Source organism: Choloepus didactylus, chromosome 3 (genome assembly GCF_015220235.1).
Source record: "Choloepus didactylus isolate mChoDid1 chromosome 3, mChoDid1.pri, whole genome shotgun sequence".
NCBI lineage: Eukaryota > Metazoa > Chordata > Mammalia > Pilosa > Megalonychidae > Choloepus > Choloepus didactylus.
The window spans coordinates 64,969,313-64,988,608 of record NC_051309.1 but is presented as its reverse complement, the minus strand read 5'-3'; the positions used below and the strand labels follow the sequence as shown (position 1 = coordinate 64,988,608).

Here is a 19,296-nt window from a genome sequence, read left to right as displayed (position 1 = left end):
GATACATCAAGGTATAGCAATATAAACTTAATTAGACATACGGAAGTAACTACCAAAAAAAATGAAAAAAATAGTTCAAAGTAATTAGAGGAATTGGGAAATTAGAAGAAGAGGTGTCATTCATAATAAAATTGTATTTTTTATGTATCGTTCAGGTTCATATAATAATTTTGGTTTTAGTAGATTATTTTTAATATGAGTTAATTTCATGACCAGTGGTACTATTATTTAAACAGAAATTCTTTAGAGGTCTGTACTCAAGTATTCAGATACCCAGACCACAGTTCTCTAAATTATAGTTTATGATTCATTACAAGATAATGAAGTCATTATAGTGAGCCTTGTTTTAGGCTATTTTTGCTTGAAGTAGAGTGGACATGGAATGGAGTGGAGTGAGTGGAGTGGAGTGGAGTGGAATGGAGTGGGGTGGGGTGGGGTGGTATGGGATTGGATGGGATAGGATGAAATGGGATAATAGAACAGAATGGAATGGAATGGAATAGAATAGAAAGAATAGAATAGAATAGAATAGAGTAGAGTAGAGTAGAATAGAATAGAATAGAATAGAATAGAATAGAATAGAATAGAATAGAATAGAATGGAATAGAATAGAATATCAGTGGAACACATACACACACACATACAAAGGAATTCTGGGTAATGTTGTAAAGGTACTTTCTGTTGTGGATCCCAGTAAAAAATTTTGAAAGCCACCTTATCTAAACTATTACCGTTTCTGAATTTTTGCAGCTTCTTCCCTTTTTTCTGTATTCAAAAATTAGATTAAAGAATAGAAATAAAATTGAAAGAAAATTTAAAACAGAAAAAATAGAGACAGGAGATAGAGACATACTAATGCATGCAACAATGCCAATTGAAAAAATGGGTGATCCTCTTCATAAATAAGTTAATCAAAATATGTAGTATTGAAAATATACATGCATAGGTGAAAGATGGTTACACATATATATACTGTACTTCAGTAAAGAATCAATGATCAATAATTTAGATCAAGCTTCAGCAATCTATGGTCTGCAGGCCAAATCTACCCATAGCCTGTTTTTGGAAATAATGTTTTACTGGAACACAGCCGCACCCATTTGTTTTTGTATTGTATATGCAGAGCTGAGTAGTTGCAACAGACTGCATGGCCAACAAAGCCTAAAATATTTCATATCTGGATCTTCACAAAGAAAAATTGCTGTACCCTAACTTAGACAAATTCTAAAATTCATTTGGTAATAGATTTGGGTATTTGTGCAATCTGGGAGAAAAGAGATAAGCAGTTTGAGAAAATTTATTGTATTCTATTGTAACCAGATTAGATGTATAAGGGAAAAACTAACTAACTGACTAAACCGACAATGCTTAAACAATTTATTAAAGCAATAATAATTGTACCATTTGTTAAATGTTCAACCCTTTGCTTTATTTACATATAATATCTCCTTTAATAATACCTTTAATAACAACCAAGATATTGTTATAGTTCTTTTTCATGTGATGAAAATGAGGTTTAGAAAGATTAGGAAAACAAAGCAAAATTTACCTAGCAATTTACCTAGGAAGTGATGTGGCTGATATTTGATTCCATGTCTGCTGAATTCCAGTGCTCTACTTTTAACTACCAAAAAAGATGCAAGATGGTGTACTTTTGGTCCTGACCAGTGACGTGTCTCATCAACACACATTACCTAGAAGAAAATAAAGTTCAAGTTGAATGCCCCACTGAGAATCAGTCTACAGACTCTTCCTTATTAAACACACACACTCATACACATATAATTTATTTACATTACAAGCATTTTCTTTGATAAGAAGGGAAAATGGCTGGGAACATAACTCATAAAAAGATTCATTACATGACTTTATAAGACCAGTTACCTACTGCCACTAAGAATAGAAAAAGGACATACAGTTATGTTGACTCATTAGCAGATGCTTTGATATTCTACCAGTTGTGCAACCTTATTCAAACTGTTCAAAGTCCTCATCACTAAAATGAGAAAAAGAAATTTGCCCTCACATAAATACTGTGAAAATTCAATAGAATGGTGATACAAAATGCACAGAACTTAGTAGATACTAAATAATAAATGACTAGTTAGAAAATACATTGGTAATATAGGAATACTGTTTTCCTTGTAACAATGTTGATTAAAAATTTAATTCATTTTCTAATGGTATTCCAAAACAATATTTTTCAATTTTTCTGAAATTGTGTAGGTCTAGCTTTCTTGTCTGAGTATGTAGTCTATGAAAGCAGAGATCAATAATCACTCAAAGCCTTTCTATTTCCACCACCTATGCAGTAGCATTATCAGGTTACTGGATACAAAGACCTGACTTCAGACACAGCACAATGTCACATGCTTGCCCTTGGTTCTCATCATGCCAGCTTGTCTGATCCAAACATTGCCTACTTTAAACTCTCACAGGCCCTTGACACTAACCTCACCCATTTCCGGAAGCCCAGTTCAGTGGACTGTTTCTAATTATCTACCACTATTTATTAAAAAATAAAATAAGCAGAAAATAGAGTTTTGTGTCAAACTTGTTTTCTTAGTTAAAACAAGATATTGAATCTTGTATTAACTGAGAATTCTCTAAGCTAATAAACCTGTGCCACATATATAAATAGACATACATACATGCAAATATGTAGTAAAAAATATTGCTGTCTTTGTAGCTATTCTTTCAAACCTATTTTAAGTCCAAGAAAAAGATCATTTTCCAAATGATCCTAATAAGCAACAGAATATTGTTATTAATTGGTGAGCTGCTCACTGTTTTAACATTATCTAGATTCTTCTTCCCTAACATTTACTAGGTACTAAATATATCATATCATTTAATATGCATTAAAACTCCATGAAGTGGCTTCTAAATGTATGTGGAAACTGATTAGAAATCATACATTTATTATCCAAAGTCTCACAGCTAGTATAAGGTAGAATTGGGACTAAGAGCCAGCCCTGACACTAAAATGTCTGCTCTTATACATTAGGGAATATTTGCATTTCAATTGTATTCATTTGTTATAGAGACTCTTCACCTGCAAATAACCATTATTATATTCAATGTGTGAGGGATTAGAAAATATTTTTTAAAAGCCTAGTATAATGACAGAGGACCAAAAATGTCAATGTGTTTATGGCTATATTCACTTCATTAGATATGCAAAACAAAATAGGGTACTGGGCTGAGACTATTAAAGCAAATTCTTTTGTACATTGACAAATCCCTGGTATCAAAACGTCTTTATACAAAGTCAGACTAATTAACAACAAGCAAAGAAAAGGAAGGCTACTGAAGAGCTGCCTATTATGCTTCAACAAGGCAAAAATACTTTCAAATTTGTCTCTCTATTGACACTGAGCCTGTTTAATTTCAGTGGGAACCCAGGTGCAATTGAATGTGAATCTTGTCTTCTGTAAATCCAACCTCTTCTTTATGCCCTCATCCCTCATTTCATGCATCCAATATATGTCTCACTCCACCTCCATTTACCTCAAGCTTCAAAACAAAATCAAATTGTATGCCAAATTGTGCTTGGGCTTATTGACTCTGATAAAACCAAATTATATAAAATTGCTCTTTCCTCAGGATATTTGCATTTAAGCCTTTTAATTCTCATTTACATCAAAGGATTTTTAACTTTTCTTATAGTGAAGGAATTTTTGACATTACAAGGAGCTAGAACATAGTTTTAGAGACAGAGACCATGTGAGTCATGGCGTTAGCTATTTTACAATAAAACTCTTGCAGATGGCCATACAGAAGGAATGGGCCCTGGTCCTGCAACAGGTTAAAAGAAAGAATGACCCACATCAGTGAAACAGTCTTAGGAGGTGTTAAGAATGGGGAAATTCTTTCACCGCATCGAGAGTTTAAATTGCACAGACTTGGCACTTGACCCTTTACTCGGGGACTTCTGCTCTGACTTTGTCTCTTAGCCCTGTCAAAGGTCTTTCAATGCCAAGAAGTCCAGATCTATAGTATATTCTTTCATTCATCTATAATACTTTATTTTTCTATTAATAGTTCCTTCCTTTTTATTGCTGAGTAATATTCCACTGCATGGATGTACCACAATTTGTTTTTCCATTCCCCCATTAATTGTCATTTTATTATTATGAATAAAAATGCTATGAATGTACATAAACAAGTTTTTGTCTGGAAATATGCTCACATTTATCTTAGGTAAATATATAAGTAGAATTGCAGGTCTATGTGGTAAGTACATAGTTGACTGTTGGTTTTTGTTCCCATTGTACTTTCCCAGGAGATGGTATGAGATTTCCACTTGCTGCACATTTTCACCAACTCTTAGTAGGGTTAAAATTAATTGAATAACTATGTTTGGGCCTGTGTCTGAATTCTCTATTCAATTTTATTGCTCTATGTGTCTATTGGTATATTACATTCTGCCAATATCACACTGTTTTGATTATTGTAGCTTTACAATAAGATTCAAAATAAGATATTTTAAGTACCTCGGATTTGTTCTTTTTCAAAACTGTTTTGGCTATTCTGGGTCCTTCATATTTATATGGAAATTTTAGAATCAGCCTGTTAATTGTAACAGAAAACATTCTGGGATTTTAATTGAGAGTTCATTGACTCTATCAATTTTAACAAAATAACGTCTTCTGATTTATAACTATCCAATACCCATCCACCCACTTATTACTCCTCCAAAAATTTCTCTCAGCAATGTTTTATCATTTTAAGTGTGTATATTCGCACCTATTTTAAAAAATACTTCCCTTAGTTTTACATGATTTTTGGTGTGGTAAATTTTACTTTTCATTTCCATATTTAAGATTCATTGCTAGTATATAGAAATACAGTAGGTTTGTTTTCTGGTGAAAATGGGCCACATATAATGTCTCCTCCATCTCTTTTTGTAGTAATTTTTTGTGAAATTTAACATATATACTTAACAGTGATAACTTTCAAAGTACAATTTAATGAGTAGCTATAGAATAAATTTCAAAAAATGTTATGGGTCACAGTACCACAATTTCAGTTATTTCCTACTAGTTATTCTAATACCCTAGCATCTAAAACAATATTTATATAAAGATTCAATATTCATAATCTTTTGTTAAATTCTGTCTTGTCTGTTGCTACCTCTTTCTCTCATTTGATCACTTTCTTGATCTTCAGGGGTGTCTAGGCAGTGACCACCCTAACTTGTTCATATTGAAAAGGGCTGTCAACATTATGGGGAAGGGGCTACATCTAGCTGTTTTTCCTAAAGAGGATGTTGCCTCTGGGTTTTAGGACTTGTCTGGCATAGGAACACTCTGGTGGATTTAAGTTTCTGAGAGATAAACTTAGTGAATGAAATTTTTCTAGAATCTCTGATAGGGACCTAGGTTTTTTGGGACTACTGTTGGTATGGGCTTAGCATACAGTGGCCATTTGGGATATCAAGCTGGAGCTTGCATAAGAGTAGCCCCCAGGATAGCCTCTTGACTCTGTTTGAAATCTCTTAGCCACTGTACCCTTATTTTGTGACTTTTCTTTTCCCCATTTTGGTCAAGAAGTCATTTTCAATCCCTCAATACCAGGGCCAGGCTTATTCCTGAGAGTCATGTCCCATGTCGCCAGGGAGATTCATGCCCCTGGGAGTCATGTCATATAATACTTTTTAAATACTGTGACACTTTTACAATGTCTTCTGGTTAATTTCTGTATTGCCTATTTGCAAAGGTTATGACGTTTGTTGTGAATAAATATCAGTAGCATACAACACCTCCATTAATGGTACCATTATTGTTCTCTAAGTTACTAAGCAATGCTGCTTCTAAAAGTAATAATTTCAAATATCAAATTACAAATTTTTTGCTGGGTATATTTTGATATATGATAAAATCAAAATTTCTATTTAATGCTAAAGTGTTGATTTATAGTTCATACTCAAGCATGATTTATTAAAAACAGGTCAAATTATTGCTCTTCATAAATCATAACTGAAAAAGCATAACAACAGGGAGATCTGCCTGACAATACATAGAATACATGACCACGGTCTAAATGTGACAGTCACATTGTATTCTATGAGGTCACAATGAAATACCCCAAAGTAATTATTTTCCAGTACAATTCTGAGATAATTGATTTAATATAACCAATCAATACCTGTTTGTTTCTGCTAATTTTTTTCAGAGAATTCAGATTGCTGCTTAGGTCAGCACTGCACATCTTTGTATGTCAAAATGAAAAGCAAGAGAGGTTTGTGAGTAGATGGTGGAGTAGGGCACTCCAGGACTCAGTCCTTCCACCAAAACATATAATAATCAGGCAACAACTGTCTTAAGTAACTATTTTGAAACTCCAGAGGCAAAAAGAACATTGTTCAGCATCCAGAGAAAAGGAGGAGGAAGAGGCTGATAAATTACAGTAAAGAATAATAAATTGCACTCTTTATACTCAGTTACTGGGACCCACAACCCAGTCTCATGGTAGGACACTGTGGAATTCAGATCCTGGTTAGCTTTCCCTGACAGAAAGGGAAATAAAAATCCTCTTCCCCAAGAACCCAGATGGACATGGCTGCTAACTGATCCCATTATGAATAACATACCTAGATCACTGAGGGCCAAGCTCTAAGGGCAGCTATTATGTCAACCAGCCCTGGACAAAGCAGCAGCCATTGTTTCAACCCACCCCAGGCAGGGGTGTTGGCTGTGGACATATAAAGACACTGCACTTCTTCAGGGCTGTGGGGAATGATTAGCTGAAGGGTTGGTCTTCAGGAGTGTCTAGGCAGTGACCACACTAACTTTCTGTGCAAGCCAGCTTTGGGGAATCCTTAGAGAAGCTCTTGGCACCCTTTCTGATCCAGTCTAGGGGAAATTTTGGAGCTGATCTATACCCCCTTCATGGATCCCTGGATCTGTTTTGGCTGGGAAAGACAGACTTGGGAAAGTCTTCTCCATTGTGCCTCTTCCCAGAATTTGCCTTCCAGGCAAAAGCAGCATGAGACACTGAAAGAAGTGTAGAAATCTGTAGAGGCAGACAGTCTGACACAAAGGCCTACCAGATTCAAACACTTGGGAGAGGGAGGTCTGTCTCCTGGGAAACAGAGGAGACAACCAAACTCCTATAAACAGGAAAAATCCAAAGCAACTAACAGACAAAAGCACAGGGCAAGACAGAGGCCCAGGAAGACAGGGAAAACCCTGCAAACTGCATTCACCTTGGGCAAGCTTTACTGATATGAGAGCTGAAATTAAATATCTCCAGGAGAGATTCAGGAGCAGGTTGGAGCTGGTAGAAGAATGAGTCAGTGAACTTGAAGACAAGATTCTTGAAATGAGTCAGACTGAAGAGCAGAAAGAAAAAAACAATATTAAAATTGAAAATAGCTTGACACCTCTGGGACACCATCAAGTATACCAATATTCAAATTATGGGAGTCCCAGAAGGAAAAGAAATAATGACAGAATTTCCCAAACTTAACAAAAGATGTTAATATGAAAATCCAAGAAATTCAGAGAACACCAAACAGGAAAAACATGAAGAAAGATACACCTGGTCATATACTGATTACACTATCAATGCAAAGGAAAAGGAGAGAGTTCTGAAAGATGCAATAAGAAAACAATGTGCAATGTACAAGTGAGTTCCAATCAGATTGAGTGCTGATTTCTGATCAGAAACCACGGAGGCAAGAAGATAGTAGGTTGATACTTAAAGTACTAAAAGAAAACAACTGCCAGCCAAGAATCTTACATCTAAAGAGACTATCATTCAAAAATGAGAGTTTAAGAGATTCTCAGATAAGTTTTGGAGTTATCACCACAAGTCCTGTTCTACAAGCAATCTAAAGAGAGTTCTTCATACTGAAAGGTAAGGAAAATTGACAGTGGCTCAACGCAGCATAAAGAAAGAAAAACTGGTAGTAAAGGTAACTATTTAGGTAATTATAAATGCCAGTAATATTGTAGGGTATTGTTTGTTATATAACTCTACTGCTCACTTCTTATGGGTACTAAAATGCAAATGTATAAAAAGTAATGACAAATCTATGTTTTGGGGCATAAAGCATACAAAGTTATAAGTGGTAACAAGTACAAAAAATAGGGGGAGGACAGAGGGGTATAGAAAAAAATAAATGTATGTACTGTTGAAGTTAAGTTGTTATCAAACCCAATATGATTGTGATATATTTAGGATGCTAAATTTTGACCCCATTATAACCACAGAGATGGAAAATACATCCAGATAGAAATCAGAAGGCACTCAAAATGGTAGCACACAAAAAAATCAAATAAATATAAAACTGAACATTAATGGAAGGGAGGGACAAAGAAAATATAAGACTTACAAAGGTTAAACAGTAGAATGGCAGAAGAAAATCCCATATCATCAATAGTGATGATGTAAATGTAAATGGATCAAATGCAACCGATCTAACTCTCCAGTCAAATGGCAGAGATCAAAGGAATGGATAAAAAAGCATGATCCAACTTTATGCTCTCTGCAAGACACTAGCCTCAAGTTCAAAAATACAAGTAGGTTGAAAGTGAAAGGATGGAAAAATATACACTATGCAAGTAGTAAACAAAAGAGAGCTTGAAGAGCTATACTAATATGAGCTAAAATAGATTTAAGTCAAAATCAGTTGTGAAGGACTGATTGTTATTGTATACCGATAAAGGTAACAATTAAACATAAAAATGCAACAATTATAAATATGTATGCATCTAATAGCAGAGCCCAAAAATATATGTAGCAAATACTGACAGAAAAAAAAAAAGCCCAGGACCAGATGGCTTCATAGGGAAATTCTACAAACATTTCAAGAATACATCTCCAATTCTGCTCAGACTCTTCCAAAACATTGAGGAGATGAGGGGAGACTCCCTAACTCATTCTACAAAGCCAACATCCCCCTCATACAAAAGCCAGATAAAGATGCCACATGAAATGAAAACTATAGACCAATATCTCTTATGAATATAGATGCAAAAATACTCAACAAAATACTAGCAAACCAAGTACAACAGCACATTTAAAGAATTATACACCATGATCAAGTGAGATTTATCACAGGTGTGCAAGGTTGGTTCAACACAAGAAAACTGATTAATGTAGTACACCACCTTAGCAGAATTAAGGGGAAAAAACCATGATCATCTTAATTGATGTAAAAAAAGCATCTGACAAAATCCATCACCCCTTCATGACAAAAACACTTGGAACACTAAGAAAAAAAGGAAACTTCTTCAACATGAGAAAGAGCATATTTGAAAAGCCCAATGCTAACATCCTAATAAATGGTGAAAAACTGAAAGCTTTCCTTCTTGTTTCTAATGTTTCTAAGATCGGAAACAAGACAAAGACACCCACTATCACCACTGTTATTTAACATTCAAGTCATTGCCAGAGAAATTAGGCCAGAAAGGGAAATAAAACACATCCAAATTGAAAAGGAAAAAGTAAAACTTGACTTATTTGCAAATGACATGATCTAATGTACAGAAACCATGAAAAATCTTCAACAAAGATTATAAAGCTAATAAATGAATTCAGCAAAGTGGCAGGGTACAAGATCAACACCCCAAAATCAGTAGTGTTTCTATACAGGAAATGAACAATGAGAAGAATTCAAGAAAGGAATTCCTGTCACAGTAGCAACTAAAACAATCAATTATCTAGGAATAAATCTACCCAAGGATGTAAAGGACTTGTACACAGAAAGCTACAAAACAATGTTAAAGAAAACCAAAGATCTAAATTAATGGAAGGAAATTCAATGCTCTTGGACTGGAAGACTAAGTATATTTAAGATGTCAATCCCACCCAAAACAATTTATAGAATCAATGCTATCCCAATTAAAATTCCAACAAGCTTCTTTGCAGAAATGGAAAAGCCAATTATCGAATTTATAAGGAAGGATAAGGGGCCTCAGGTAGCTAAAGCCATCTTGAAAAAGAATGAAGTTGGAGGACTCACACTTCCTGATCTTAAAGCTTATTACAAAGATACAGTAATCAATGCAGCATGGTAGTAGCACAAGGACAGATGTTTAGAACAATGGTATCAAACTGAGAGCTCAGAAATCAATCCTCACATTTGTGGCCAACTGATTTTTGAAAAGGTGGCATAGACCACTCAATTGGGAAAGAACAGTCTCTTCAAAAAATGGGGCTGTAAGAACTGGATCTCCTTTTGAAAAAAAAAAAAAAAAAAAAGAGGGTGGAACCCTACCTCATACCATAAACTAAAATAAACTCAGAATGGTGAAAGACCTAAATATAAGAGCTAGAACTATCAAACTCCTAGAAAAAAAACAGGAAAGCATATTCAGGATCTTGTGGTAGGCAATGGCTTGTTAGAAAGCAAAAGCCACAAGCCAAAGCACAAGCACAAGCCACAAAAGAAAATATAGATAAAAAGGACCTCATCAAAATTAAAAAAAAAAAAAAATGTACCTCAAAAGACTTTATCATGAAAGTAAAATGACAAGTTACACATGGTAGAAAATATTTGGAAACTACATATGCAATAAAGGTTTAAGATCCAGAATTTGCAAAGAAGTCCTTCAACTTAACAGCAAAAGACAAACAACCCAATTTAAAAATGGGCAAAAGACTTAAATAGACATCTCTCCAAAGAATGTACACAAATAAACAGAAAGCATACGAAAGGAAGTTCAACATCATTAGCCATCAGGGAAACGCAAATCAAAATCACAATTAAGATATCATTTCAAACCTATTAGAATGGCTGCTATTTACAAAATGGAAGATAGCAAGTATTGGAGAGGATGCAGAGAAATAGGAACACTCATTTATTGCTGCTGTCAATGTAAAATGGTGCAGCTGCTGTGGAAGACAGTTTGGCTCTTCCTCAAAAAGCCAAGTATAGAATTACCGTATGACCCAGCAATCCCACTTTTCGGTATATACCGAAAAGAATTGAAAGCAGGGGCTCAAAGAGATGTTTGCATAATGATGTTCAAGCAACATTATTCACAACTGTTTTGGGCATAAAGTCTAAAAAGATGGAAGCAACTCAAGTGTCCTTCAACTGATGAATGGATAAATAAAATATGGTATATACATATGATGGAATGTCAACCATAAAAGGAATGAAATCCTGATACGTGTAACAACATGGATGAATCTTGAAGACATCACATTGAGTGAAATTAGCCAGACACAAAAGGACAAATATATGATATCACTGATTTGAAACAATTAGAATAACCCTATTTCTAGAGTCAGAATCAAGAACATATGCTACTAGGGGGTGGGGTGGAGATAGGAAATGGGTAGTCAATGTTTAAAATGTACAGAGTTCCAAGGTGGTATTTTGGAAATGTTTTGCTAAATGGATGGTGGTGACTGTAGCATGCTATTCTTAATGCTATTAACATCACTGAAATACATATATCTTAATATGATTAAAAAGGGAAATGTCAGATTATATGTAAGGTAACATAATTTTTTTTAAATCCTTGGAACTACACTACACAGTGTACCCTAAGTTAAACCAAAATCTTTAATTAATAATACAGTTATAAAGATGTTACAATTGTAACAGATGCTCCACACCAGTGCAAGGTGTTGGTGGGGGAGTGGTGTATGGGAGTTCTGTATTTTATGCATGATTGTTCTGTAAATGCACAAATTCTCTAAACTAAAAATAAAAAAAAAAAAACAGCCAGAGAAAAAGGAAAAGCAAAATACATAGATAAACTGAAAACTACAGAACTTTAATTTTACCACTTGAAAACTCAGAAATAATCTCTAAGTTCATTGTCATAAATACCTCTTCTTCCTTTGCAAAAGATGAATCATCTTTTGCTTCCACACTTGATTCCAGTTTCCCCCATATTCAATCCATGTCACTTCTTTAGGGCCTTGCTTAAGCAAGTATCACTTTTCAAATCATTATCTTCCTCCCTGCTATCCCACCACATTCCAATACTGGCTTTTTTATTCCCATGCAGAATGTTCATATCTCTCCAGACATGGAGAAAATAGATAGTACTAGGGCTTCCCTTATTCCCTTCTCTCTTTTACTGTCAAGTTTAATATATATTAGCCCCAAGTTGAACACCTCCACTTCCTTGCCTTATATTCCCATCTTTATCCTCAGAAAACAATATAAATAAATTATCTTCCAATTTATCACTCTAAGGTCACCAATTATTTTTTGGTGGTCAAGTTTGGTGGACCTTTTTCTGGGTTGATTTGTCTTTGAGTTCATTAATACTGCCTGCTCCCTTAACTTCCATGGAAAACCTTTGCTTCCTTCTTCTGTTATCTCGCTACCAGTTACTGCTTTTCTATCAGTTCCTTTTCCTCCCATTCCCTTAGCTGACACCACCTATATAAAAGTGGTTCTCATTCCTCTTGAGTGCACATGTATATATTCAACTAACAACTATCCATTTAGATAAACTCAAGACTACTCAATCTCATCATTGATTATCTCGGCACATATGGAACAGTATCTGTTCCTCATCTTAGAAGAATTTTTTGTAGAGTAAGAGGGCTGAGAATTGTTCTTCAGTTCTCCTTTCCCATACCCTCACTTAGTCAATAAACTTCCTAAGTTCTATATTCTCAGTCTCGCGCTACACTCTATCCCTACTTTCACTGCTTGTCTTAGTTTCCCAGGATGCTATGACAAGTATCACAAAACGGGTTGGCTTTGTGGGAATTTATTGTCTCATGGTTTCACAGACTGGAAGGCTTGCTTTCTCCCTGTGGAAATAGCTTCTGCCAGACTAGCAATTCTTAGGTTTCCTGACTTCCCCATCACAGGACAATGTTCTCTTCTTCTCTACTCTTCCAGCTGACTTCTGGCTTCTTGCTCCTCCCCCTAGATTTCTTTCACTATTTCTGAATTTACTCTGCTTATAAATTGCTTATAGATTACTTATCCAGTAATCTAGATTAAGACCCAACCTCATTCTGTTGGGTGACACCTTAACTAAAATAAGTTCTTAAGGAGATCCTATTTGCCATGGGTCTACCCCACAGCAATGCAGAGAAAAACCAAGAACATGTCTAAATTTGGGGTGCATTACTCAAGCCACCACAATCCACTCTCCAGACCTCAAAAAGATATGCTCCTCTCACATGCAAAATACATTCATTCCATTACAACACTGTAAAACCCTTAGGATAGTTTCAGTAACAATGTTAGTGAAAAGACTCATCAAAGTTATTAATGGGTTTGGTCTGCACCAAGGCAAAATTCCACCATGTGTGGATTTTCCAAACAAAGAAAACCGGTTATCTGCTTCCAAAAGTAGGAAAACAAGGGTCACCATTCCCAAGCAAGTCCAAAACCCATCAGGCAAACCCATTAGATTTCAAGCTCTGAAATTCATCTGTGGCTTGATACTTTGCCCTCTAGACATCTTGGAACAACATCCCAACTCTTTACAGCCATGCTCTCCCCAAACGCTGTGGTCTAGGCCCCACACTTTCTGGTAACTGGAGTTGTAATCTCCCTCTGTCTGAAAGCAGGTGTAGGTCCTACCTTCTCCAAGCACTGGGGTGGTGGCTGAACTCTCCACGAACACTTGGGCATAGTCCTCTCTCCCTTCCAACTTTGGAATGGCAGTGAACTCTCCATAAATGGAACAGGAGCCTTGCTTCATTCAAGCACCTAGGCAAGAGGCCCACCAACTCCAAAACCTGAGGCAGACCTGCCCTTTCCACCTGCACAAATGGGCCCTCTCTCTTGGCCTGGGAAGATCATTTCAGTCCAAAACACTGCTTCTTGGTCCTTTCCTTGAAATCATTCTTCCTTCAATTCATCCCTTCTCTGTCCCTTTCAGTCTAGCATGGCAGTACTTCTGTTCATACAAATTCACAAGACCCTTGTTGGCTTTGCATGCAGTTCAAGGGGTTCCAAACCATGATACAAAAGGACATTCCACAAATCCTTCCTGGATAACTGCATTTCCAATCCTGACTTCCTCTGAAATGGATAACTGGATTTGTTTTCATCACACTTTCCTTTAGAAAGGGTTGTTCATTTAAGCCTTCACATGGAGCCCCGTTCTTTGGGGACTCTCTTCCCGGAAGTTCACAAAGGTCTCTGATAGAGCTGCTTCTGGCCCTTGCCTCAGAGCATGCCAGAAGGATAGGTGGAGAACTTTCCAAATTAACAACTTCTGATTCCTTTGTGCTTAAAAGTTCAATTCCAGCCTATCCTTTCCCTCTCACATTTTACTATAAGCTGCAAGGAGGAACCACGCTGCAAGTTAGCTTAGAAATCTCATTTAAAATCTACAGTCATCACTTACAAGTTCCACTTTCAATCCAACACAAGGACATAATTCAGTCAAGTTCTCTGATACTATGTAATAAGGATCATCTTTCCTCCAGTTTCCAATAGCATATTCATCATTTCCTTCTAAGGTCTTATCTGAAGTTTAATGTCCATATTCTTAACTGCAAACACTTCTAAGCAATCTAGGCTTAGAAGTGGTCACAATTCTCCCAGCCTCTACCCACTACTCAATTTCAAAGCTTCTTCCACATTTTTAGGTCTTTGTAATAGCAGCACCCTGCTTTCTGGTAGCACAAATTATCTTAGGTTCTGAGCTGTTATGACAGTGTTCAAACATCTTGACACTGCCCATCTTTCTAGGTTTTGATCTTTTCCTTTAGCCTCTAATATCATCACTCCCTCTTTTTGCGAACATCTGACAATCCTTTATTCACACATAAGCTTGGTCCCTATTTTAACACATCATTACTTTCCCTATTTCTCTCAATAAAAATCTAAATTTCTTAACATGTCTATGCCAACTAAATTCTCATCCTCTCACTTCCCTCTAGTTAGGCTATTTTCTGCCACAAAAGTCATTTGTATTTCCTGAGTGAATGTTACTTTCTCAGGGCTTTCTGCTTTGGCATATTCCTTGCTGGAATGTCCTTCCTTCTTTGACTAATTATTCTTCATTATTTCAGCTCAGGGGATAAACATTACCTCATGTAGTATTCTATCTATGACATACAATTCTGGATTGGTACTCTTCCCTGTTTCCAGAGCACACAGAACATAGCCACTATTACATGGAACACAGCCACTATTAAATTACTTATCACATGCCACTATAAATTTTGATATTCTTGTCAGCCTCCTCTGTGAAATTCCTTTGGGACATGGAATATGTTTAATTCCTTGTGTCTCCTATACCTAGCAGCTATAATTAATCAAATATTTGTGGAGAAAATATTTTAGTCTATAGAAAAAAGATGCATGGAAATATCAAATTAATCACAAATTGATGTGTTAAATAATAAATTCAGGATTTTATCACCCAGTAAAGCAAAATTGAATTACTGATGACAATTATTCAATCTTTGAGGAGGAATTTTGAGTCCCCAAACATTTCAGAGCAGGATGTTGTTTAGCCTTTAAATAGGGCACATGCTCCTGGTGTCCTCTTCAGATGAGGCCAAAGAGTCTAATACAAAAAGAAGGAATTCTAAGCACGTTGAGCTAAGAACCATCAACAACAATGAATTGGGGAGCTGTAGCTGGGTGCAGAATTGAGTACTAAACAAGGAACATTTCCTATCTTTCCTATCTCCATGGGAGAGGTACAACAATATGTTTGTCTGGCAGAATTTAGGAATTACTACTATAGGCTTCCCATTTCTTTTGCTTTCTGCATGAGAGTATTTGGTGTGATTATCTGTGCTTGTACCACCAATGTGCATTGAATGTGTGGGGGGGGGCAGATAATTTATCTGTTCAGTTTACAGACTTCTATATAATAGAGCCTTCTGAGGAGAGCTGATCAAACTATCCTGAATTTGAACCTGATTCAGTGATTAAATGAGACCTTTTGAGAGCTTTCTTAGGCAAGGTAAGAGTGTATTTGTCTTGCAAAATGAAAGGAAAGGAAAATGTGTGACCAAGATGGCAGGCTGTGATAGGCAATTTCATCAAACAAAATCATTCACGGTACCCACCCCCGGCTCAGTGGGAGGCAAATACTTAACCTACCTTATTGATAATGTTTGTGGCTATATAACCTTGTTTTGACCAATAGAATGTGAGCAGACACAAAATACAAGCAGAAGCTTTAACTACAATGAGTATTTCAGCTTTGGCATCACACTTCTGCACTCTGCTACCAAAATGGCATGTCCAAGTTAGGAGCAGTTCCTTCAGTTCAGGTTCCCAAGTGAGCAGACATGAAGCAGAGTAAGCAGAGCTGAGTAGAGTCAACCAGAGCCACATCTGACAGCAGCCTACGTGAAAAATGAACAATAAATAAATTAATTCAGCAACTAAACTCTTTTAAGCCATAAAAATATCATTATTGTGTTATATGTCTTCTAATGTAATTATGAATACTTGCCTAAATTTGGAAATTTCTAAAATATATATCCAGTTAATGCTTTAATACAATTTTTATAGTCTCAAAATTCACTCTTCTGTTCAAAATCCCCCATGAGAATTTTGTCTCACTCAGAAAAAAAAAAAATCAAAATCTTTTTCAAAGCCCACTAGACCCTTAAAATATAGTGATTAAAGATTTTGCAATATATTTTTAAAACTTAACAGATAGGCTGGGAGTAGGATGTTAGAACTCTGACCTTTCTTTTGAATTTTTCTGGCAAGGAAAAAAATACATAAAAATTGTCCCTGCCTCACTGATTTTGCACTTACAGTAGCCCTTTGCCTGGAATATTCTTCTCAAAAATATCAACATTATTTACTCCTTCACTGCCTGTTTGAACTGTGCTCAAATGCAAGGTAATCAGAGAAATCTTCCCCAACCACTTGTATAAATTACAACACATACCACTATCACTTCACTTTCTATCCCATTACCCTGCTTTATTTTTGTAATGAAACACTTATCACCACCTGATTTTTGTGTATTTATTTATGTATGCCTGCCCTCATTTTACTGTAAAGTCCATGAGATGGGTGACTTTATTGTATTCATTGATAAATCCTCAGGGCTTAGTAGAATGCTTGGCTCATGGTCAAAACTCAATGTTGAATAATGATTAAATAAATCCTGGAACATTAAAATTTTATGAAAATGATTTCCTCTCCCATTTTTTACATAGCAGTCTGACTGGTTGTGGTAGGTTGAATCAGATACCCCAAGCAAATGTATGTTCTTAATCTTAATCCAGATTCCTCTGGAAGTGAACCCATTGTAAATAGGACCTTTTGAAGATGTTATTTTTAATGGAGATTTGGCCAACTGAAGCAAAGTGGGGCTTAATCCAGATTACTGATTACTGGTGTCCTTATTGAGAGAATCTGGAAGTCAAGAATCAGGAAATCAGCAGTAACCCAGGAGAGAAAGTTGAGGATATAGCCTTGTGATGGGAAAGCCAAGGAAGCCCAAGGATTGCTGGCAGGCAGCACCAGAATCTTTGGGGGAAAAGCAAGCCTTGCCAATATCTAGATTTTGGATTTTTTCTAGCCCCCAGACCATGAGCCAATAAGTGCCCATTGCTTAAGCTGATCCATTGTATGGTATTTGGGATAGCACCACTGACTAATTAAGACACTGATCTTGGAAAATATAAAAAATACCATGTCATTTGCTACTACACTTAGAACAAATCTGAACTATTTACCATGTACTACAGGAACATGCATGATCTGATCTCTGCCTTCAGTTCCACCATATAGTCACCAAGGGGTGTCTGTTAAAGCTGAAGTAGGGATTTTAAGATCCCAGTAATCTCTATCAGCCTTTTCAAAGCTGTCACAAATAAATATGCAATCAAATTAAAAATAGCGTGCTTGCAACCCTGTGGACAATCTCTCAGCCTATGCTTCCAAATATGCTCCTTTCTATATAGAGATTTTTAAGCCATACATTAACTATCTTTTAACCTTATGGACTTGAATTGTTTACGCAAACATTCCAAATGTTTTTACTCCTCAGTGCCTCTGCCTTTTCTGGAACACTGTGATGCCAGATTTTCACATAATAGGCTTTTTCTTATAATTTGACTCTCAAATATTTTCTCTGAAAAATATTGTTTTCAGAGAAGCCTCAGCTCTTTGTGACCTCCTCTGGGAGCTGCTTCCATAAAGCGTTCCACACACACCTTCACGTTCCACTTCTACCTCCAGGCTGCAGTTCTTAAATCACTGCACTTATCAAAATCTGAAATGTCTTCTTTTATTTGTTCCTGGGTTTGTGATTTGTTTTCTTGGCCACTAGGGAGTAAGCTCCGTGAGAGCAAAGCCTTGTCTTTTTTATTTAGCACTGGGTTTCCCAAGTTGGAAACAGTAGCTAACACACAAAAGGTCCTTAAAGATTATTGAATGAACAAGCAAACCTTACAATCAGCCTAAATTCTAAAGCATTAAGACATTTGTCTCAAACAACACTCTAAGTGGGCACCATTTATATGACTATGACCTGCATTATAGGACTAGTCTTTAAAAATCCTCTGGAACTAATTTATTGTGACCTTTTGACTTCTAAAGTTCTATGATTCTGTGCCAAATCCACTAGCAAATGTCATTCTGGTTATATATATTTGAAGTCTTAGCTATATTGCAGTGTTTTGGGAGCTCAATTTCCCACTGAATTCCTATTTAAAGGAGAATAAAGTAGTGTCAATGTATATTATATAGCTATGGCTACAAAATACTGTTGCTGAGTAAAGCATTTAAACTTTACTGTTTCAGCAATATCCTATGAAAAGGAAAACTCTGAGTCACTTGAATATTCTGGTAGCAATATTACATAGAACTTATTAAGCAATATTAAGTTAATACAAGTTATACTTTCCAAATGCAAGTAACCTAGCTCTAGGCTTAGAAGTCTACACACCTCAGTTGTTCAGTAATATACTGAAGACCACAAAGCAAGATGAAGACTGTGTTTCTAAAAAAAATTAGGATCTAGGAGTCAAACAAATCTGAATCCAATTCTTGTTTTAGCCACTTTGGGCAAATTATATAATCTTTCCCACTCTCAGCTTTATCATCTCTGAAAAGGGGGATAATATTTATTGTATTCATTGTAAGAATTAGCAATATTGTGTTTAATATGCATGTCTTGGCACAGCATTTTAAATGTAGGAGGTGCTCAATAAATTCTATCTACTATTATCAAGGTAATTATTCATGCTTGATAATAGGGGAAATTTCCTCTGATCTTCCTTCAGTACACAAGACTGCCCTTTAAAAAATATATAAAAAAAACAATGAGGATGGCAAAATCTTTTAATGGAAAGAAAGTTACATAATCTTTTCCTTAAAATATGAGTAAAACCTGCGTCATAGTAGTTGCTAATGATATGAAT

The 19,296-nt window shown here is 35.8% G+C and overlaps 1 long non-coding RNA gene across 1 annotated transcript in view; it reads right to left on the bottom strand.

Annotated features, from left to right (window-relative positions):
* Positions 1-1,534: 1,534 nt before the first annotated feature.
* LOC119528633 overlaps positions 1,535-19,296 on the bottom strand; it is a 77,408-nt gene continuing 59,646 nt past the window's right edge. The window contains exons 3-4 of the long non-coding RNA XR_005215760.1: positions 16,007-16,254; positions 1,535-1,694 (exon numbers count right to left, since the gene is read on the bottom strand). This is a non-coding gene — a long non-coding RNA (uncharacterized LOC119528633). The remainder of the gene's footprint in view (positions 1,695-16,006; positions 16,255-19,296) is intronic.